The sequence below is a fragment of the Pinus tabuliformis genome, chromosome Q (genome assembly GCF_031772625.1).
Source record: "Pinus tabuliformis cultivar Carrire ecotype Pingquan chromosome Q, CPIR1, whole genome shotgun sequence".
In the NCBI taxonomy this organism is placed as follows: domain Eukaryota; kingdom Viridiplantae; phylum Streptophyta; class Pinopsida; order Pinales; family Pinaceae; genus Pinus; species Pinus tabuliformis.
The window spans coordinates 1,271,759,135-1,271,783,220 of record NC_142296.1 but is presented as its reverse complement, the minus strand read 5'-3'; positions in this window follow the sequence as shown (position 1 = coordinate 1,271,783,220).

Sequence of the window (24,086 nt, the reverse complement as noted above, 5' to 3'; positions counted from 1 at the left end):
TTTCAGACCCCATGAGGGGGTGGCCCTTCAGGTAGCCCCCCACATTCCCCAATGCATACCTACTATTCTACAACCTCAGATGCAGTTCCACAAAGTTAATGGGTTCGATTCCTACCAATCACAGTGTTCAAAGCATGCATGTCTCCTCCAAATGATCCATTTAGTTTTGCAGAGTCCTTCCTTGTTCAACAGGGCTTCTCCAGTTGTTCTACCCTCCCTCCCACCCATTTTTTGAGGGAAGGGGCTTTATATCTCATGTACTCAAATATTATTGTATTCAGTCATAGCTCATGTTTTTACTAGGTGCATTATGTATATGGGACACATTATATTAGTTACTTGCTCTGTTATGCCAGCATGTCATGTACCATTCAACATGTACTTCATTGCTTAGTTTTATTTTTTTGGGCGAACCATTTTTTTTGTACTAAGTTATCTCAGCGGGTATGGGTATGCCTCCCCTACCTCATTGCGGTCCAGTACCACAACATAAAAGGAGACTTGCATTAGTCTTGCCCCTCCTTTCCCTATCCTCTTTCAGTTCAACTTCATTGGTCTCTCTCTCTCTCTCTCTCACCTTGACTCCCATCTCTTGTCTAAGTGATTGTGTCTTTACAACATACTTTAGTCATACATTTTTCTCCTAACACTTGTACATTTGGGGGCAATCTGTTATCACCAAAAAGTTTATCATCTAGCCTAATTTACTAGATGGATCAAAGTACACCATGTAAAGCTAGTTTCGCCATAGTAAAATTGCTTTCACTGTGAGAAATTACTTAATAAACCACCTTTGTTAAGTAATTTATAGTTAAACCCATGATGAATAATTAAATAGATCACTAATTATTTGATTTTCTTCTAGGAATAATTAATTAAACCATTGTTTTATTATTATTCCTTGTTGAATTTGACCCAATCATGAAAAATAAACAAATAAATCATTATTTTTCTTATTTTTCTCTAAGAATAATTAATTAATTATTATTCTTTGTTAAATTTGACGAAATCCCTTACGAATAATTAAATAAATCCTTATTTGTTTATTATTCCTTAACTAATTCCTTGAGATAATAAATAAATCATTTATTTATTTATTATTTCTAAATAAAAGATTACATATTTTTTCCCTCTTAAACAGATATAATAAAATATTCCAAGTGGTTATTCCGAGAATGAGATCAATAATATTTTATTATTTCTCATTATTTGAGGATAACTCAATATTTTGTTATATATAGGAGGGTTTTCCATTCATTATTCACTTTTGATTATTTTCATTGTTGTAGTCACTGTTGTGACTCTGATTATTTTCATTGTCACACACCATATTTCTGTTGGGTTTTGTTAAAGCCTTGAAAATTGTTGCTTACAACATGGGGGAAAACCACTTGGTGCTGCCCTTGGTTGGCAGTTCCTTTTCTGTACGGTGTGGTGGCTTCGACTGGGGATAATGGGACTAGTTTCTCAATCTAATTTATGATAGCGCTGATGGGGTGATCTGTCACATTTGGAGTAATGTTTAAGCTAAAAGTAATCTGATCTAAACTAATAATAACATGCATATATCCTAATTTAAAGACTAGCTAGCTATGACTATACCCGAGAAAAAATTTGAAGTATGTGATCTACAATAATGTCCGAAAGAAATTGGTAATAAAGATTATTCAATTGCAATAAGAAATGAAATTGTTTTAACAATAATCGTTTCAGATAAATAGTTAGCTGAAACGATTGTGAAAGATATATCACATAAGAAATTATTCATGTAATTCAGCATAAACTTTAGGCTATCATCATACGAAAGTGCAATAAATGATAAGTAAGATTCAAACTTTCATACCTAAAGAACTTGAAGAGAGGTTATTTCTTAATACATAAGTAAAACAAAATTACGAGATAAAAGTACCATTTGTAATAAGTCTTTCTCATGTGATTCAACAATATTGATCTACTTCCAATCAATCCAACATCATCTAAGAGTACAAAAGTGCAATTTCAATAGAAGATGCCAGATAAGATAAAAATAAATCTTGTTCCATTGATTTCACTAGAACTTCCTCAAAGGTACAGAAGTGCATGTTTTGAAGATTGTTTCAGATAAAATTTCTGGACCCCTCTCTAAATGCATGAGAGGGGTTTAAATACTAAACTATGAAACTAAAAAAAGATTATTACAAAAATAGTTGAGGAGGTTTAAATGACCTTCCTTAAATTATGCAAAATAGAACAAAAATATAAATAAACATGGTGACTAACTCCTTTGCGTTTGATCCTTAAGATCGTAGATGTCCATCATGAGCTTAAGTTGTGATGGTCGACCAATTTCAGATTTCAGATCTACCCAGTCAACATGACATCAGTCAGTGTTGGCACCATTTTCTCTGTAGAAGTGGTTAGGCATTGTAGGGTTATCCACTAGCTATGAGGCTTCACTAAATGTCGCTAGTATGCTTCCCAGTTTAACTTGGTTGTTTCTGTAATTGATTCTCCTTTTTCCTTTGTTGCCTGCCTCCACTATTGTTCAAGTTGTTTGACATTTGGAAGAAAACCTGGAATGGACTCTGCTACAAGGTTGGCACTATGTAAATTTTCATTGATGTTCTTGATAACACTGTTGGTTGTTGTTGATGCATCTACTGTTGCCTTTTCTACCTATCTAAGTCTAGCACCCCAGTCTGCAAATAAAATTTCCTTGTGGTTCCTCCAGTTTAGGCAAGTCGACCTTTCTCCCATCTTCTAAATTCTGCCAGGTAATGAAGTTGGAAACTCTCTTGAATATTTCATAATATTCAAGTCTCATCTCAACGACTTGGCTCATCAATTTGTCACTTGTCTCATGATAGGAATTCAATTGCGAGATATTTTGGCATAATAGTTCCCTTTGGTGCATCAGCTAGGAGTTAAGGCTAAGCACTTCAGTAATAAACTGTTCAATTTTTGGATCATATTTATGCATATCAGTTATTCCTTGTATTTGTGCTTCCTTCTCTGCTAAGTTGGCTTGATGTTTTCTTTGCACCTGCTTGAATTCTTGCTGGGGCTTAGTTAACTGCGATTTTGCTTATCGGTTAGATTTTTCTTGCTATAGATGTTGTTCTAACATCAAGATTTTATTCTCCCTTTCCTTTAGCAACATTTGCACCTATTTTTCTTTATTGATAGTCATTGTAGCATAGGCTCCTACAAACTATGATAGTCTATTAAGGTTGGCGGATTGCTCGATGGGTGAGTCTTTCCAGACAATATCCATCAGTTCATTATTGGGAGTAGTAGCAACTATAGCATCCAACTTCCTTTTCTTCCTTTGTCTTTTAACAATGGCTTTGTGGATAGGATTGTAGAATACATCTAAAGGAGGAATCTCCTCAATCCTCAAAACAATTTCAGAGGTAGGAGTGACAAGAATGTGCTCTACCTCTTGAGTATTTACAGTTTTCTATACTCTAATTTCTTGAGTTGTTCTGTGCTGCGGAGTCTGTAGCTCTATAATTTGTTTCTCTGCATGGAGATTTTTATTAAAGCTATCCAATTCTTCATCTAAAACAATCACCAAGGGTTTTATTGGCTGGGTGGAGGTGTAATGAATTTCAACATTTTTTTAGCTGAAGTTTTCTAAGCTATCTTTTCCTAGTAGACTAGGCTGTATCTCTTTCTGACTCCTTACTTTTGCTTCTCCCATTCTGTGATTGTTTTTCTGAGTGCTATGATTCCTTGGTAGATTTCTCTTGGGATTCTTCTTTGGAGTCATCTCTAGAGTTTCCTCTGGAACTTCCTTCTAGGCCTACGTTGGGATTCGACTCCCTTATTGGTTCAATCCACAATTGGTCCAATGGGACCTTTAACAATCTCCTTTCTCTATATTGATGAAAGGACTCAAGCTCTTCTTGGTCAAAAAGTAGTGATGACACATGCTTTACCTCTGTGATCGTCTCTTTCTATAGGAATATATCATCAAATGGATCTTCCTCGTGACTGAATACCTTCACTTTTATCATGGTAGTGAAGTCTTTGGTAGTGCCAAATGGGTCATACTACCTTCATGGGAATTTAGGTAATTGTAGAGATAACATGATCTTTGCTTCGTTAAATGCATGCCCCAAATCGTGTACTGCAAATTCTCCAAACTGCAAAGGGGTTGTAGGCTAAATGGCCTTTTTTCTTTCTTCAATGCTTTGCTTGGCCCACCCTCATTAGCTGTTTGATAGGTTATCTCTCTATCCATCATTTTGTTCGAAACATAGTATGGGAGGACATGTGGCAGGGTAATGCTGCAAAATACCCTGATATATGTGAATGTTTCCTCTCCAAATCATCTAGTCACTGGGAGGATATCTACCTTGGCTTCCTTGGAAACCCTGGGGGCATCTTGGTTGTAAATTTGTTTATGGACAGGGAGCATGACTCCATGAGTTTTTTTGTAAAAATGTGGTTGAAATTGAGATTCCCACATGTCTTTATGGTATATATTAATGGGAAGTGGATCTTGGACAGTCCACTTCCATCCCATGATAGGAAATTTTGAACCAAAACAAATTGCATCCATTACATAGGCACTCATAAAAAATGGAGGGTAAACCCTTGTTGAGACACTTTTTTTCCTCTTATAATCGATTATTGCCTTTGATAAATTATCAGACAAAATTTGGGTCCAATCCATTATAGTTGCATTTATGGTTGCATCTATTAATGGTAGCCATTCTTGGGAAAATTTAGTACTCTCGAGATTGCCAAACATCCTACATAGCATGGTCACTGCAAAAATGTGAGGGGGAGAAATAGATGCAGTTCTTGTGACTTTGGTCAACAATTTGTTTAATAATCCTTATGAGATTTTTGTTTGTAGATTCAGATAACCCATTTCTGTGGGGATAATAGTTAGCAGAGTATTTAAGCTTAAAACCTCTTTTGAGAGCAAATTCTGTCATGGCATTACCTGAAAAATAAGACGCGTTATCAAACATCATGGAAGATGGTAGACCAATCTAGTTATGATAAATTTATGGATGAATTCAATAATTCTTTCAAAATTAGCTACCTTGAGTGGAATTAATTCCACCCATTTTATAGAGAAATCAGTTGTTGTAAGGATGTATCTATGCTGCTTAGAAGAATGAGGAACGATCTCACCTATTATGTCCAATCCCTATTGCTCAAAAGGTTTTTCAATATTTACTAGCTGTAATGGTAATGCGGGTTTTCTTTGTCTCCCAAAAGATGTCTAAAAAACTTTACATCTCCTTACATAACTGTGTGCATCCTTGAATAATTTTGGCCAGTAATAGCCAGCATGCAAGATTTTATGTGCGTTGGTATCTCCTCCAAAATGTCCACCGATTGGTCCATCATGAAGTCCCTACAACACCTTTTCTGCCTCAAAATTTTCAAGACATCTAAGTAAAACGAAATCATAATTTATTTTAAATAGCACATCCTTGACGATTTGATATTGTCTAGCTTTTAGCCTCACGACCCTTCTCTTCTTGTAAATTAATTGCATTGGGGCATATCCATTTTTTAAGTAAAATATGATATCAAAATATCTTGAATCAGTGTCATTAAGGCTTACCTCATAGACTTGTACATCATCACCTGAGTCTTATAGTGCTGATAGATTAGATGCTCCTGCTAACATCCTACAAAAACCTTGACCTTTTATAATTTTCACTGGTCTGATTTTAATGTCATATTCTTGTAGAGTTGTTACCCAATTTGCTCTCTTCTCACCTACATCCCTTTCTATTAACAGATTTCTCACTGCTAAGAATGGCACTATTACTTTGGTGTGGTTTTTGAGGAGAAGAGGTTTGAAGTGTTTTATTGATTTGAAAATAGCAAAAGCTTGTTTTTCAACATCTGAGTAATTCAATTTAGTCCCTAGCAAATTGGAGCTAAAGAAATAGATTGGGGCTTTAACTTTTCATCATTGACTTGTGTCAATATGGTTGCATATGATTTCTCGAAAGAAAAAGTATATAAAATGAAATGACTTGAAAAATTCGGGGTTGCTAAAGATGGAGCATTTATGATTGCTTGTTTGATCAAGTTAAAAGATTCATGTTCTGAGTGTCCCCATTTAAACAAATAATTTTTCTTTATCATTGAATGAAGAGGTAAAACAATTCATGAGAAGTCAAGGACAAATCTTTTAACAAATTTTATCTCACCTAGAAAAGATTGCATTGATTTTTTGTTATGAGGTAAAGGTATTTCAAAAATTTCTGTTATTCTGTCAGTGTCTATGTGAATCCCTGCTTTGGACATAATCAATCCAAGGAGATTTCCTTCACTCAACACGAAGAAATATTTCTTAGGGTTAAGAGAAATTCCATACCTTTGGCAACACTCAAATATTTGTTTTAAATCTCTTAGATGATTGCTGTGCTTTTTGGAATATACATTTATATCATCTAAGTAGATCACTACTGATTTGTTTACTAAACCTTTGAAGGCTATGTCCATGGCTCTCTCAAAAGTAGCACCCGCATTAATCAGTCCAAATGGCATATTTTGATAAGCATGAGTGCCCCATTTTGTTCTGAATGTAGTTTTTAGCTAGTCATCTCGATGTACTAGGATTTGATTATAACCTGAGAATCCATCTAGGAAAGACATTAGTTCTAAGCCTGTAACTGATTGCAATATCTGTTCCTTTTGGCAAGCTTTGTTGAGGTTGCAGAAGTCTATACATATCTGGATATTGTCGTTCTTCTTTTTGATTGGGACAGTATTGGAGACCCACCGGGAATTTCTGACAAGGAAAATAATCTTGGCTTTCAACTGTTTGTTTAATTCAGATTTAATCTGGTTTTCTAAATTAGGATGAATTTTCGTTAATTTCTACTGAACATGCTTCTCATCAAATGTCATGGGGATAGTATGTTGAATAATAGAAGTGCCTTATGTTTTAATATCTTCATAGTTCCATGCCAAGACATTCTTGTATCTTTTCAACAACCGTGTAAAGGCTAATTTTTCATCTGACATAAGCTCGAGGCCTAGATTAATATATTGAGGTTTCAGGTCGGTTCCAAGGTTAATCAATTCAAACCTCAGAGTTGAACTCTGAAGTTTTGAATCAGTGAGTTTTTTAAATTTGTCTTTGAGGTCATATAAATCTTCCAACTTAACTACAGACTTTGGTATAGTGTTATTGGTTGTTTCTTGTTTAAGTTGGCTATCATGCTAGTCTTCATCAACTATATGGTCATCATAAGAGCCTTCTGGGGTCAAAAAGCTTATGATATCCAGGTTGTTATTAAATACTCTCTAGTTGGTGATATTATTGGGAATAGAAAGCCTAAAAATAAATTCAATAGAAAAGTGATCAAGGCTATAATCTTCTGGTGGAATAAGCTTGGAAGCGACATTAGCTAGGAGATTAGCACCAGAATTTTGGAGTCTTGGAATAGGGAAAATATTAAATGCTATAAAGTGGGAAGTCAGGTCTTGGACCAACGATTGATAGTGTTTCAAATGTCCTGATATATTGCGTATAGTATTTCTTACCTTTTTTATCATAATTTCTGAATCTCCAAACACTTGGAGGTGTATGATATTAAGGCCAATGGCCTTATACAAACCTTGAACTAATGCTTCATATTCCACAGTGTTATTTGTGCAATCAAATTCAAGTTTGCATGCTAACATAGTCTTTTCTCCTTCGGGGCTGACTAATATGCATCTTGCTCCTGCTCCATCATTGGATTTAGATCCATCAAAAAATAATTTCCAAAATAAAGAGCTAACTACAGGTTTATCTACAAAATTTACACATTTAGAAGCGTTTGTTTGGGAAAAAATTTTGACTTCAGATACAATAGAGTTTTCCAAGAAAGGTGAAGTGTAAGCATTGAAATTTCCTAGAAATGATTCTACTAAGTAATTACTGATGATATTGTTTCTATACGTGACTAGTTCATTTTCTCCTTCTAGATCTGTCACTATGTACTTTTGATGTTTTTCGTGATCAACCATTATTTGATTTGGCTTTCCATTATAGGGAAGCCACATGTGAGACCAGTCAGTTGCAAAATAACCATGAAGTTTTTCTGACCAGTCTCTACTAAGGATTAAGCCATATAACTCAGGAATATCATCCACAAGAATGTCAATGACTTGACAAAATTTAGGTTTTGATGAAAGTCTGATGGTTACTTGATTAAGTTCCCCAACGACTTTGACTTGAGATCGATCTAACTATACTATACGTAGAACAGATTTCTGGGGCTGAACATTCAACTTTTCACAAATTCTTCTAGGTAAGATGTTAGATGAATCTCTTGAATCAACTAAACAATTGTGTAAATTTTTATTGAAAACTTCAAAAGTAAGGAGGAATGGAGGAGTATGATATTTAGACCTTCCTTCAATCAGAGCGATGTTTGTTGGATCAATTTTGTTTAAAGAGGTGCTAGGGGCCCTTCCCATTTCTTGGGTGGCTTGTGAGATCACATCAGTAGGAAGAGGTGCAGTAGGTACTGCTTTGAGTTCCTTAAGGAGTAGCTTTTGCTGATGTTTCAATTTTCTAAGCTCATGAAAGGTGATGTTTGCGCTAGTCTTCTTCATATCATCAATAATATTATATTCCATTTCATCAGAAACTATCAGAGTTTTAGCTGAAGGTGAAGAATCTAATTGAGAAGGAATGGTTTGAGTGGATTTTGATGAAGACTTCTTACCTGTTGTTTTGTCCCTGGGAGGTCGCACTGAAGCCTTTTGCTTTGTATTAATTTGTGGCAAATCAATGGGGTTTTTACTTTGGGTGGCAACAGGTAGTGCTTCTTGAGTTTCTTCATTGGGAAGAATAAAATCCCACATTCCTTGTAACTCCACCACATCTTCATCATCTGTTTGTTCTTCGTTTGCTGAAAATTCATCTTCCTCTCCATCTGATTCGACATTTGATATAATATTTGGAGGTTTTAGCATCGACAGGGGAATTCCTCTTAAATGGTATAAAATATTTTTTAGAGGAGGTATTTGCTACTTGTTTTTTGATATCAACCACTTCGTTAGATAGGGTTTTGAGGACTTTTTGTAAACCTTCAAGATCAAAAGGATCTTTAGGTGGTTTCTTCTTGGAGTCATCCCTAAAAGTCACTTTCTTAGATTTTCTTTGTTCAAATGAGTTTTTCTTTTCTACAGCTAGGATGCATTTTCTACAGCTATTGCCTCTTTCATATTTTCTTACAAAGTCAATTTGGTAGCTCTATCAATGAAAATAGTTATGTTTGATGGGAGAGCGGAAATATACCATTCATTTTGGACTTCATTGCTAGGCTTAGATGTCGTTGGTATCTTATTCAATAATTTATTGAAGCGAGACTTGAAGTATTTGATTGGTTCTTTAGGTTCAACTTTTAAATTTGAGAGATCATTGATTAGGGTAGCTGTGGATCTGTCATCTCAAACTTTAGTTACAAACTTCTCTTGAAAAGCATCCCAAATATTAATAGAACCTGATGGTAATGAGAAGTACCATGATCCTATTGCTACTTGTAAAGTATATGGAAATAATATTACAAATGTGTCTTCTTCCACTGCTTTATTCAAGTTAATGGAGAACATGAAATTTTTTATATGTTCCTCAGCAAGTAGGCCATTATCAGGATTGAATTTGGGTAACCATTTCTCTGGACGAGCTGGAAATTGATGTAAAGGCCCAATGATCCTAACAACTCTTGGGTTTTTCCATGGCCTCGGAGGATTCTGAGCCATTTCTGGTATGTGAGTAGGAGAAGGTGTAGCACTGGTTGAAGGTGATTGGGTAGAGGAGGATGTAGTTCCTGTACCTATGTGAATCACGATCTGGAGTGGCAAGGTGGATGATTGATCTTGTGATGGTATAGATGGAATGAATGAAGATGAATATTGTGTCGATGAGAGAACCTCATTGTGAGATTCAGATGGTGTTTTCTTAGCTTTCTTATGGCTTGGCAGAGGGAATTCAAATAGTGGAATTCCAAGTTTTTCACTTAGTGCTCTAGTTAACTGTTGAAATGGGGAAACTAAGAGGTAACACTATCTTGGGATAACTCAGATTCTTCTTGAGATAACGAAATCCCCTGTAATTTATGAATCAAGGATTGGACTTCAGGGGCTTCAGTAGAAGAAGAATGATCTGGCTTCTTTGGGATTTCAATAGTGTTTTCTGTAGTTTTCTTTGCAACTTCTCGCTTAGGATCAGGAGATTTGGAATGAAATCAAGAAGTTGGAGGTGATGGTGAGGGAGTTTTACTCTTAGAATGGCCTGTTGATTTGGATTTACTTTCCATTCACAATTAGGCCCTCCTTCTAGCACCAAAATGTTGAAGCCTTGAAAATCGTTGCTTACAACATGGGGGAAAACCACCCAGTCCAGCCCTTGGTTGGCAGTTCCTTTTCCATTTGGTGTGGTGGCTCCGACTGGGGATAATGGGACTAGTTTCCCAATCTAATTTATGATAGTGTTGATGGGGTGATATGTGATATTTGGAGTAATGTTTAAGCTAAAAGTAATCTAATATAAACTAATAATGACATGCATATATCATAATTTAAACACTATCTAGCTATGACTATACCCGGGAATAAATTTGAAGTATGCGATCTACAATAATGTTCGAAAGTAATTGCTAACAAAGATTATTCAATTGCAATAAGAAATGAAATAGTTTTAACAATAATTATTTCAGATAAATAGTTAGCTGAAACAATTGTGAAAGATATAGCGCATAAGAAATTATTTATGTAATTCAGCATATAATTTAGGCCATCATCATACAAAAGTGTAGTAAGTGATAACCAAGATTCAAACTTTCATACATAAAAAACTTGAAGAGAGGTTATTGCTTAATAGATAAGTAAAACAAAATTATGAGATAAAAGTACCATTTGTAATAAGTCCTGCTCATGTGATTCAACAATATTGATCTACTTCCAATCAATACAACACCATCTAAGAGTAAAATGCTGCAATTTTAGTAGAAGATGCCAGATAACATAAAAATAAATCTTGTTCCATTGATTTCACTAGAACTTCCTCAAAGGGATAGAAGTGCATGCTTTGAAGATTGTTTCTGATCTATTTCTAGACCCCTCTTTTAATGCATGAGAGGGGTTTAAATACTAAACTATAAAACTAAAAATAGATTATTACAAAAATAGTTGAGGAGGTTTAAACGACCTTCCTCAAATTATGCAAAATAAAAATAAAAATAAAAATGAACATGGTGACTAACTCCTTTGCGTTTGATCCTTAAGATTGTAGATGTCCGTCATGAGCTTAAGCTATGATGATCAGCTAATTTCTTTAACTGCCCACTGAACACGGTGTCGGTCAGTGATGGCACCATTTTCTCCGTAGAAGTGGTTAGGAATCACAAGGTCATCCACTAGCTGTGAGGCTCCACTAAATGTCTCCAGTATGCTTCCTAGTTTAACCTAGTCGTTTGCTTGATTTTTTCTCATTTTCCCTCTTTTTCCTGCCTGCACTGTTGTTCAAGTTGTTTGACATTTGGAAGAAAACTTGGAATGGACTCTGCTACCAAGTTGGTGCTATGTAAATTTTCATTGATGTTCTAGATAACACTACTTTTTGACGCTTCTATGTTTGCTATTACCTTTTCTACCTGTCTAAGTATAACATTCCTGTCTGCAAATAAAATTTCCTTATGTGATTCCTCCAGTTTAGGCAAGTCGGCCTTTCTCCCATCTTCTGAATTCTGCCATGTAATGAAGTCAGAAACTCTCTTGAAGATTTCATCATATTCGAGTCTCATCTCAATGACTTGACTCATCAATTTGTCACTTGTCTCGCAATAGGAATTCCATTGCGAGATCTTCTGGCATAATAGTTGCTTTTGGTGAGTCAGCTAGGAGTTAAGGCTAAGCTCTTAAGTAATAAATTGATCAATTTTTTGGATCATCTTAATGTATATCGATTATTTCTTATATTTGCGCTTCCTTCTCTGCTAAGCTGGATTGATTTTTTATTTGCATCTACTTGAATTCTTGCTAGATTTTAGTTAACTACGATTCTGCTTGCTGGTTAGATTTTTCTTGCAGCTGTAGCTGTTATTCTAAAAGCAAGATTTTATTTTCCCTTTCCTTTAGCAACATTTTCACCTTTTTTGCTTTATCAATAGTCACTATAGCATAGGATCCTACAAATTGTGACAGGCTAGTAAGGTTGGATGGGTCGATGGGTGAGTCTTTCCAGACAATATCCATCGGTTCATTATCAGGAGTAGTAGCAGCTGTAGAATCCAACTTCCTTTTCTTACTTTGTTTTCTAACAACGACTTTGCGAGTAGGACTGTATAATACATCTAAAGGAGGAATCTCCTCGATCCTCAAAACAATTTTAAAGGTAGGAGTGACAGGAATGTGCTCTACCTCTTGAGTATTTATAGTTTTCTCTACTATAATTTCTTGAGTTGTTATGTGATGTGGAGTCTGTAGCTCTGGCATTTCTTTCTCTGCATGGAGCTTTTTATTAAAGTTCTCCCATTCTTCATCTAAATCAATCACCCGGTGTTTTATTGGCTAGGTGGAGGTGGAATGAATTTCAACCTATTTTTTAGCTGAAGTTTGCTCAGTTGTCTTTTTTGTAGACTAGGCTGTATCTCTTTCTGACTACTTACATTTACTTCTCCCATTTTGTGATTGTTGTTTTGAGTGATTTGACTCCCTGGAAGATTTCTCTTGGGATTCTACTTTGGAGTCATCTCTAGATTTTCCCCTCGAACTTCCTTCTAGTCTTACGCTGGGAGTCAGCTCCCTTATTGGTTCAATCCGCAATTGGTCCAATGGGACCTTTAACAATATCTTTTCTCTATATTGATGAAAGGCCTCAAGCTCTTCTTGGTTAAAAAGTAGTGATGACATGTGTTTTACCTCTATGAATGTCTCTTTCTACAGGAAGATGTCATCAAATGGATCTTCCTCGTGACTGAATACCTTCACTTTTACCATGGTAGTGAAGTCTTTGGCAGTGCCAAATGGGTCATACTGCCTTCCTGGAAATTTAGGTAATTGTAGAGATAGCATGATCTCTGCTTCTTTAAATGCATGCCCCAAATCGTGTAGTGCAAATAATCCACACTACAAAGGGAATGTAGGCCAAATTTCCTTTTTTCTTCCTTCAATGCTTTGCTTAGTCCACCCACATTAGCTGTTTGATAGGATATCTCTCTAGCCATCAATTTATCCGGAGGACATGCAGTGAGGTAATGTTGCCAAATACTCTGATATGCATGAATGTTTCCTCTCCAAACCATCTAGAGATTTGAAGGATATCTACCTCGATTTCCTTGGAAAACCTGGGGGAATCTTGGTTGTAAATCTGTTTTTGGATAGGGAGCATGACTCCATCACAAATTTTGTAAAAATGTGGTTGAAAATGATATTCCCACATGTCTTTATGGTATATATGGATGGGAAGTAGATCTTGGACAATCCACTTCCATCCCATGATAGGAAATTTTGAACCAAAACAAATTGCATTCATTACATAGGCACTCATAAAAAATGGAGGGTAAACCCTCATTGAGACACTCCTTTTCCTCCTATAATCGATTATTGCCTTTGTTGAATTATTAGACAAAATTTGGGCCCAATTCATTATAGTTACTTTTATGGCTGCATCTATTAATGGTAGCCATTCTTGGGAAAATTTAGTGCTATCGGGCTTGCCAAACATCCTACATAGCATGGCCACTGCAAAACTATGAGGGGGATAAATAGACGCAGTAGAGTACATATCGTTTTTGTCCTTTTTTATTTTGCCTTCATTATTTGATCAGGTCCAGGCGTAGTCTGTTGGGTCCTCGTTCTCTTTGGCAAACTTCTCAATGAACTGTTTGTTATAGATGACTTATGGCTCTGGTAGGTGGTACATAAGCCATAGGTTGTTTGGCGAAAAAGATCCCATAATGTCTTGGCTTTTGGTCCTAAATTCTCTGTCTAAGATATCGACCTCATCAGTAACCCATTTAACCATATCTGTATAGCAGATTATCTTTGGGCGCGTAGCTATGCAATGCAAAACTGAGCATGCTATCTCAAAAATGGAGGCATTTGAGGAATCACGATTGTCAACTGCGATCTTTGTTTCCAGAATTCTTGGTTTCTCTTATTCTAAGATATTATACATGGTTTCCCACATAGAGGTTCCTCCATCTCTGTTGCATGTAGTATCTAAAAATAGGGGAGTCATTTCTGATTTCTTAGACGTGACTACCTTGCCTTTCTTCACCATCGCTCCCGAAGATTTGTTTTATGGATTGTTCTTGAAAGTGGAGAAAAAAAACAACTATCAGATATACAGAGATAATAATGAACGTGAAATGGAATGATATAGATAACTTGTAAAGGTGATAAAAGGAGTTTTATTTGAATGCACGTAAGAAGATATCATATCACGTTAAATGGCTTTTCACACATAAATGCCATTAACCTTAATTAAATTCCAACTAATGTTCATTATCTCTTATCTTTAATTCTCATAAATGTCCACATTGTAGGTTGGGAAGAAAGATTCTAGGGTGGTGGGCCATTGAATTGCAATAATCCTAATTTTGCGATTTGCGAAGCAATATCACAGATCACATTATCGCATTATGCCTTTTTTCTTTTCTTATCATCTCTTATGTTTCTGCGAGATGCAAGATGTGAGCCACTCATTTATTATTTCTAAGACATAGCTCATTTGTTAGGTTTTCTATGTAAAGACCTTTTTACTAAGCAGTGAACCTAAACATTTGTTTGTAATGTATGTAGGGAGTGGGTCTGGGTCTTGATCGCATTTCACAATTTCAATGGGCGGTAAGTTTGCGGTGTTCTTTTAAATGCTTGAAATGCGATGTGGTGAGGGAAATGATGTGGTCCCAATTTTGAATTTTGCTTGTTTTCTGAGGTAACTTATTAGGGTGTTCCTTCTATGAATGGCAATATATGATGCGAGACTTAGTTTTGAGGAGAAATACCTAAGGACCTCGTTTATATAAGAAACTTAGTAGTTTCAAAGCATTTTAGCACAAAGTCCTTCTCTTTGATTTCTTTTCTCTAGATTTGGTGGATTTGCAAGACTTTCAATCATTCTTAATCATGCAATATGCAGTAATGGAAAGCATTTACTAGTTCTTTTGAAAAGGGGTTTGATTGATATCTTGTTTTATTCCAAAATTAATAAAGAAAATACCTAAATTATAAACTTATTTTTGGAAATATTTTTTTGAAGGGTCCCCATTTATTAATGTAATATTGACTACTACTATTAACAAATGGGGGGTTGTTGAATAGCACAACAGGTTTACGCATTATAGAGGAGAGAGACTCTACAAAAGTTGAAAGCGTTTGAGGATAGCCAAGAACCCATCCCATAAAGGGGGACTAGTAACATATTTTTTTCCCTTCACATGTGTTATAATAAAATAATTTTTTACATATTTGGTTTCCATTGGATGTTTTGGGGCTATTACTCTTTATTTCACTTTTTAACTATGATTGCAACATAGATCAGAATTTTGGCAGGTTTTGTTTCTATAAATAGCTACAAATATACAATGTTTAGCGGTCATTTCTATTGTTGAGGTCGTTTGTCATCCACTATCTTAAGTGGGTTCTTCTAGTACATCATTGAGAAGAAAACACTACAACACCATGCACATGAATTTTTTTAGTGAGAGAATGCAAATCTAAATTAGTTCAAGGATCTTACCAGAGTCGTGATATCCTAACATAACCATCAAAGGAAGTTGAAGTGCCTCAACTTCCTGATAGGTCTTGAACCGTTAATGAATCCTATAATAAAATTTTGAAGATTGGATTAGATCATTCATGGTTTGTGGACAACTACTACTAGTAATTTCAATATGGCCACTGCTACCTAGATGGAAACCATGCATATCATTAATTTGATCAGAATTTTCATGTTCAACAAACAAATTAATTAAGTAATAATATATTTCTAATTGAACATCTAAGGATGAATAGATTGAAGAAATCTCATGAGTAACCTAAACAAAATTATTTTCTTCATGCAATCCTAGAAATCATAAGGGATGGAGTGGATACTTTATTATTTGATTGTTTCCTTGCTCATCATGAATAACCTCGCTACCTTGTGTCAATTCAAATTTTTTCTCATCGGGTGGGAGATCTGAAGAGGAAGGTATGTCACAAGCAATAAGACACAAGGAATGGTGAGTTGAGGAAGAAGCTTCCATGGAAATATCTTCTTTGACCAAATCATACTCTTGATCTAAATATTTCAAATCTAAATATTATTGAGAAACTGAAAGATCAGTCGATGCACTTGGGGATTCATCATCATGTGTAATAAATAGTCATCATCATTAAAGTGATGGTTTCCCACGACTTTAAATGAATTAATAAAATTAATTTAATTTGATAAATTACCATGATTATTAGATTCTAAATGAGCCAATAATTGAGAAACATTATCTTGATACATAGAACTTTGAAAAAGATAAGAAAGATAAAAAAAATATTCACCTTTATGTGCCTCTACTTGTGATATGTGACTACCTTGCACTTGATCACTGTTTGGATTTGGAAGAGGTTTATCAAGAAAATGAAGGGGCAAGGAATCATGAGAGAGAGACGATAGAGGATGTCAGGAATCCAAATTAGATTCGAGACTTGAGTTATGAGTGTTAATATCATCTTGATAGATCATGGGATTAGATCTCACTTTAGGTTCCATGAATTGTTCCAAATTATCCTGAATCAGGTCTAAACCATGGGAAGAGGATAAAGGATGAGGAGATGGATTAGGAATTAGATTTTTAGATTTCAAAATTTTGAGATTAATACATATAGGCACCTCGATTGGTACTAGAAAAAGAGGAGGAAAAGGAAAAAATGAACAGTAGGTTCCTCTAAAATTAAAGGTGTATCACTATTTACAAAAACTGGGAGAATTGAAACATCAGGGGGTGCAGATTGACATTTCTTTAAATAAATATGAACCAAATGATCAAAATTTTGTTTAAAAAAATCCTAATCTATATCCTCTTCAGAAAAATCATAACATAGTTGAAGGAATTTATTACCAAAACCCTCAATTGATTCATTAGGGTGCATTCTTAGTTGATTAATTCTTTCAAAAACATCTGGGTAATCACACCTACCAAAGGATTAATGAAGCTCCTTGCGGAATTGATCAAATGAATAGATGGAAGAAGGTGGTAAGGTATGAAACCATAAATTAACTCAAACGTTAAGGGTGAGGAAGCAAATCGCACAATAGAGATATTCACAACTGATTTCATAAAATTCACAAAACTTGAAAAGCTAAAAGATATGCTTGGTTATGGATGTATCACTCTTCAATTGAGACAATATTTAAAGGCACTCATTGGGGATTAAAAGTTTACTAATGGATTAGTTGCGACAACACTCTGGGAGTGTGATTTGAGGATGGATCATTTAAGATAAGAGATTTAGAACATACTCAATAGACACAACTTGTAATATAGCCCTACTTCTAGTGCTAATTGTTGACAGTGCTATAAATACATAAACCAAGGGGGTCTCCCCAATGTGATGTCCCAATTAGACCTCACACTATTTGGAGTAGGAGCCCGATTCAATGTATCGAACCAACCACCAAACATCTAAGATTTTCCTTGGTTGCAATGAATAACATAAGAGAGTATGCACATAACCTTTGAAATCAACAAATAAGTTGACACTGTGAAACACAAATTGTAATGTGTAAAAGGAGACTTTCACGAGGGGAATAGTAAGAGTGAATATCTAGAAGGAAAGTAATAGTACTATCCTAGGAGAGACACACAAGAGCGAGGAAAGATTCAATAATTAACCTGCAAATTAGTTCATAAGATAATAATGATTCATGAAAGAAAATACAACACACATTCAACAAGATATGTACCAAAGCCACTAAAATAGTTTAATTTCTTTAGTACATATGAGCATAACACATACCACAAAAATCAATAGAATAGTTTTATCATATTCACAATACATGCATGAAAATGTGTTGGCTCATCGAGCTTTAAATATTAGGTGAAATATCCAAGTACACAATTACAATGGTGAGACACTACCTCTAATAGAAGAACATTAAGTCACTTCTTTCTTCTCAAAAGAATGATATTTTATCCTATGCTAAGTGAGAGAAGCCAAGGTTATCTATCCAAAGTCCATGACTCAAAAATCCACTTGCTTGATTTATGAGGGTGTATTTATAACAAAAGGAATAAGCTTTCATGTTCCATGACTCTTGAGTTACCTCATGACTCTTGGAATCTTTAATGACTTTTGAACTTCTATTTGACTCATTTGTCCTCATGTGACTTTTCATATTCCATACATTACTCTTGGACTTCCACTTACTTTACATTTCATTAATAATTACATAATTACATCCAAAAATGATGTGGCATATGATGAATCATATGAATCTTGAGATGGCACTTTGACATGACATGACTTGACACTGATGACATGGGCTTAATGATGATGTGTCAATGTCGATATTCTTCTCTTTGTTGGTATCTTTGTGTCTTCATGAATGGTGTTGCATGTTCTTCAACTTATACCTCCAAAGGCTTTAAGATAGGGGGTCTCCACTATGATATTGATATTTAATTATTTGTCATAATCTAATGCCCCTTAATCTTCTTTTTCAATGATCATCTCATCTTTACAACTTCATAAGTGTTTTCCAACATAGTCTCCTTCTCCTACTTTCTAAAACTCATCCTTTCATGTCAAGACATAGTACGTGCAAGTGAAAATCACTCATGACAAGATGACATCAGTATGGAAATCTTTGAGTCTAGCTTTCTTCATGAAATTCACTGATTGGACTAGAACTAAGAACTGTAATGGGCGAAAGGATTAAGAATTATGAAATGTGTAGTTCTAAAGGACAAGAGTGAGGGATTGATTCTTGCAACTACACAATGCACAACAACTGGAGGTATTGAGAGTAGGATCACATTATTAAGGGTTAGAGTGAGGTAGGATTACCCATTGTAACTATGCTATGTGCAGTTCTGGAGGGATACTGGGTAGTTGAATTTCATAATTGTGTAGTTCAAGGAGTCAAGGAGACATATTTTAGATTGATATTGCACAATGTGTAGAAAGAGATTGACTAAGAGGAAAAATTGTGCAATTCTAGGGGGCAGGAGACAACATTTGAACACTATGACTAAGAAATGTACTATCCTTAGAGGCAATGGCTACACATTGTGCAACTCCAAGAGGCAGGACATGCTTCTTATGGACTGAGACTACGTAATGCGTAGTTCAAGGAGGTAGTTTGGGAGGAGGTTGATCAGAGAAGGATCAATTGTAGAAAATGACTAAGTGTGGGATCTAAGAGACAAGAGATGGGAACAGAACATGAATCAAACATTATCACACACTCATATATGATAAACCACTCAACAATGAATAATTTACCATCTACAGTTGGCATGTTACTATTGAAATGACAATAGTATAATACTTACCTGCAAGTGCGACACACAAGATACACTTTGCTAAACAAGAGACGAAACTAGCGAAATAGTACTAAAGAGTTGGGGAATCTGTATAATGCTTGTCTCTATGATAGATAAAACATAGTAGTGTAAAAGAATGCAACAAAAACCTCCCTTTAAGAATGTACAAATAAATCCCTTTGACTAGATGTGACACTTTCCTTACCAAAAGATGACGTTTTGTGACAATAAGAAAAATTAAAAATGACAATTGCGTAAGCTAAAGAAAGTGAAAGTGACACATGTGAGAATGAATATAGCATGAAAAAGACACTTGTTAAAGAAAAAGTAAGTAAAAATTATCGGGTTGTGTTATATTCTTTCCACGACTAGCACATGTAGTTAACCGGGGAGTTAGAGGGGGGGCGAAGCCCCCCTTCATTGTGCCGATTGTGTAGTGGGGGTGGGGGGTCACAGGGGGTTTGAGGCATACCCATAACCCCACTTTATGGGGTCTAGGGCAACGCCCTGGAAAATTTTGGTTTTGGACCCTATGTTAGGATGGGCAGATCCACCTATGGTTTTGTGTATGATTTTCGCACATGTTTTTGGACGTGATGGTTTTCGATCCATGGTATTGGGCGCGATGGTTTTCGGTCCATGGTATTGGATGCTTCGGTATGTATAAATATGTATTGTAACGTTGAAAGGAATATAATGAAAAATCAAGTTGGTAGTCCTAGTTTTGGGATCCAGGGGAAAATCTCTGTGTATATGTGTTTTATGTGTTATTCTCTCACATTGTTTATTTTCTGTGTTTTAGAATTCGTATGCAGGTAATTTTTGTACAGGGTTAAAACCTACATTTGGTATCAGAGTAGTTTTGGCTTCAAGGGGATGCCTTTGTTGCTGAGGGGTTGCGCTTGGGCTTGTGGTAGACCCTGTTCAGTGGGATATTTGCAAGATCAATTCTGGTGGTGGAAAAAGATGGCGAGCAGTGGAAAGATAGAGATCGAGAAATTTAATGGTCATAGTTTTGAGTTGTGAAAACTCAAGATGGAGGATCTGTTGGTGGATAAATATTAGTGGATTGCGGTAGATCTGGGTACTAAACCAATGAGAGTGATTAATGAAGAATGGAAGAAGTTGGATCGGAAGGAAAAGAGAATAATACGATTGTGTGTCTCAGATTCAGTATTACTGAATGTATCAGGGGAAGCTACAACGAAGGCTTTGTGGGACAAGTTAGGGACTTTGTACCAATCTAAGTCTCTGGTGAATAAACTGTTCCTGCAGAAAAAAAGCTATATAACCTGAGGATGAAAGATGGAGACCCAGTGATAGAGCATCTAAACACATTTAATACTGTGGTAAGTCAGTTAGCATCTATTGATATTAAAATTTCAGATGAAGATAAGTGCATCAGTTTGTTGTGTTCTCTTCCAAGTTCATGGGATAGTCTGGTTATTGCAATAGGTAGCAATGCAACTGCCTTGTAGTTTGATGAAATAGTCTCATCCTTGCTGATGGAGGAGATGAGATGAAAAAATATCGAGAGCCAGAATGGTGATGCCTTGTCTATGCAAGGATGGTCCTAGAACAGAAACAAAAATAAGTCATTGAGTGGGAGATTTAAATCTAGAGGGAGATCTAAATATCCTGGAAAACCTGTAAAGGTGGTGTGTTGGAATTGCGAAAAGGAAGGGCACTACAAAAGGGACTATAAATCTAAAGCTCCTAATAAAGGAAAGGGATCTGATGATGCTCCTTCTGCAGAGGCGAAAACCACCTCAGATGAAGGTGGGGATGTGTACTCGGATTCTTCAAGTACACATGTAGATCATGAGGCATGGTTGATTGACTCAGGTGCATCCTTTCACTTCACTCCCCATAGAGAGTGGTTTTGCGAGTATGAGAAATACGATGGTGGTGATGTCTTCTTAAGGGATGATAGGAAGGCTAGAATCATTGGTCATAGAAAAGTAAAGTTGAAGTTGCAAGGTGGAAGGGTTATAACACTTCCGGGTGTTCTTCATTTCCTACATTAGACAGAAATCTGATTTTTGTAAGCAAGCTGGATGACGCAGGTGTAAAAATAGTGTTCAAGAAGGATACCTGCAAAATGGTTCAGGGAGCACTGGTATTGATGCAGGGAGTTCGAATTGGAATTCTATACAAGCTGCAAGGTAGCATTGTTATTGATGGGTGCAACAGTTCTGTGGTTCCTGAAAGTGGAGCAGAAAATCTAGTGGTCTCTGGAGAGAAGACCATGTTGTGGCATCAAAGGCTTGGACATACTAGAGAGAAGGGCCGTCAAATACTTCATGGTAAATGTATGGTAGAAGGTATGAGTAATAGCTCTCTGGATTTTGATTTTTGTGAAAATTGTGTATATGGGAAGCATAATCGGGTGAGTTTCCCCTCTGGTAGTAAGAGGGCGAAACAGATATTAGAACTTGTGTACAGTGATGTGTTTGGAACTTTGAAGGATCTATCACTGGGTAAGTTTGTGTACTATGTATCATTTATAGATTACTTCTCAAGGAATACATGGATATACTTCCTTAAGAAGAAATCTGAAGCCTTTGACAGTTTCAAAGAATTTAAGGCTCTTGTGGAAAATTAGACAGACAAGAAGATGAAGGTGCTAAGGACAGATAATGGTGGAGAGTTTTGTAGCAAGGAATTTGAAGAATTCTATAAGAAGTGTGGTATAGCATAATAGAAGACTACTCCATATACACCTCAGCAAAATGGAGTTGCACAAAGAATGAATAAGACATTGATGGAAAGGGCAAGAAGCATGCTCAGTGGTGTTAGGTTAGGACAAGAATTCTGGGCAGAGGCGGTGGATACTGCATGTTACCTGGTCAACATGTCACCTTCATTAGCGTTGGAGGATAAGACACCACAAGAGGTATGGACTGGTAAGAAACCCTCTCTTTCGCATTTGAGGGTATTTGGATGTGATGCATATGTACATGTTGCAAAGGAGAAACGAACCAAGTTGGATAGTGAATCTAAAAGGTGCATCATTATTGGGTATAAGGATGGTTTAAAGGGTTATAAACTTTGGAACCTAGTCACACGGAAGGTTGTCTACAGCTGAGATGTGGTGTCCAGAGAGGTAAAATATTTTATTAAACATGAAGTCCAACCAATGGAACCTGCGAAGATAGAGTTTGAGCTTAAGGAGGAAGAATCAGACTCTACAACAGAGGAGGAATCAGAAGATGAAGAGCCACAAAATCTGGTTGTGAGAAGATTAGTTCGAGAAAGAAGGTTGCTAGAAAGGTATAGTCCATCTACTTTGTGTTCAAATTTTTCTTTGTCTATTACTGATGATGATCCCAAAACTGTAAAGGAAGCAGTGGATTTAGAGGATGGAAAGCTCTGGAAAGAGGCCATGGTTTATGAAATGGAATCTTTGCACAAAAATGAGGCTTGGAATCTGGTGGAGTTGCCGGCTAGAAGGAAACCCATTGGCAGCAAATGGGTGTTCAAAAAGAAGACAAATTCAGAAGGAAAAGTGGAGAAATACAAAGCTCAATTGATAGCAAAAGGTTATTCCTAGGTGCCGGGAATTGATTTTGGTGATATTTTTTCTCCTGTTGCCAAGGTAACTTCTATTAGATTACTTTTATCCGTTGTTGTTGCTTTTGATTTTGAGGTAGAACAGATGGATGTGAAGACAACATTTCTTCATGGGGATTTGGAAGAGGAAATATACATGAAGCAACCTGAAGGCTTTGCGGTGAAGGGTAAGAAGGAACTGGTATGCAAGTTAAAGAATTCTCTGCATGGGTTAAAACAGTCACCAAGGATGTGGTATCAGAAATTTGATACATTTATATGGGGACTTGGCTTCACCAGAAGTAAAGCAGATCACTGTGTGTATTTTAAATTAATTAGTGACCATGTTATTTATTTGGTCTTGTATGTGGATGATATGTTGCTAGTTGGAAATGACAAAGAAATTATCAAGGATTTGAAGACCCAATTGTCCTCCAAATTCGACATGAAAGATCTTGGTGCCGCAAACTATATTTTGGGCATGGAAATTAAAAGAGATTGGGAAAAGAGGAAGCTCTGGTTAAACTAGAGGAAGTATGTCGAGACAATACTTCAAAGGTTTAATATGCAGGATAGTAAATCGATGAAGGTTCCTATTCCTGTAGGTGTGAGGTTATCGATTGAACAGTTTCCGAAGACACAAAAAGAGGAAGAGGACATGTCCCGTGTTCCATATGCAGGTGTAGTCAGTAGCCTGATGTATGCAATGGTCTATACTAGACCATAAATTGCACATGCAGTGGGAGTATTGAGTAGGTTTATGTCAAAACCAGGGAAGGAACACTGGACAATAGTGAAGCAGGTTTTTAGGTATTTGCGTGGCACTAGTGATTATGGTTTGTGCTACCAAGGAAGACCAAGATTGGACAGAGTGTTGGATATTCATGGCTTTGTTGATGCTGACTGGGTTGGAGATATGGATCAGACATGATCTACAAGTGGGTATGTGTTTAACCTATTTAGAGGTGCAGACAGTTGGATGAGTAAGAAACAATCTGTAGTGGCACTATCAACTACAGAGGCATAATACATGGCAGCCACTCATGC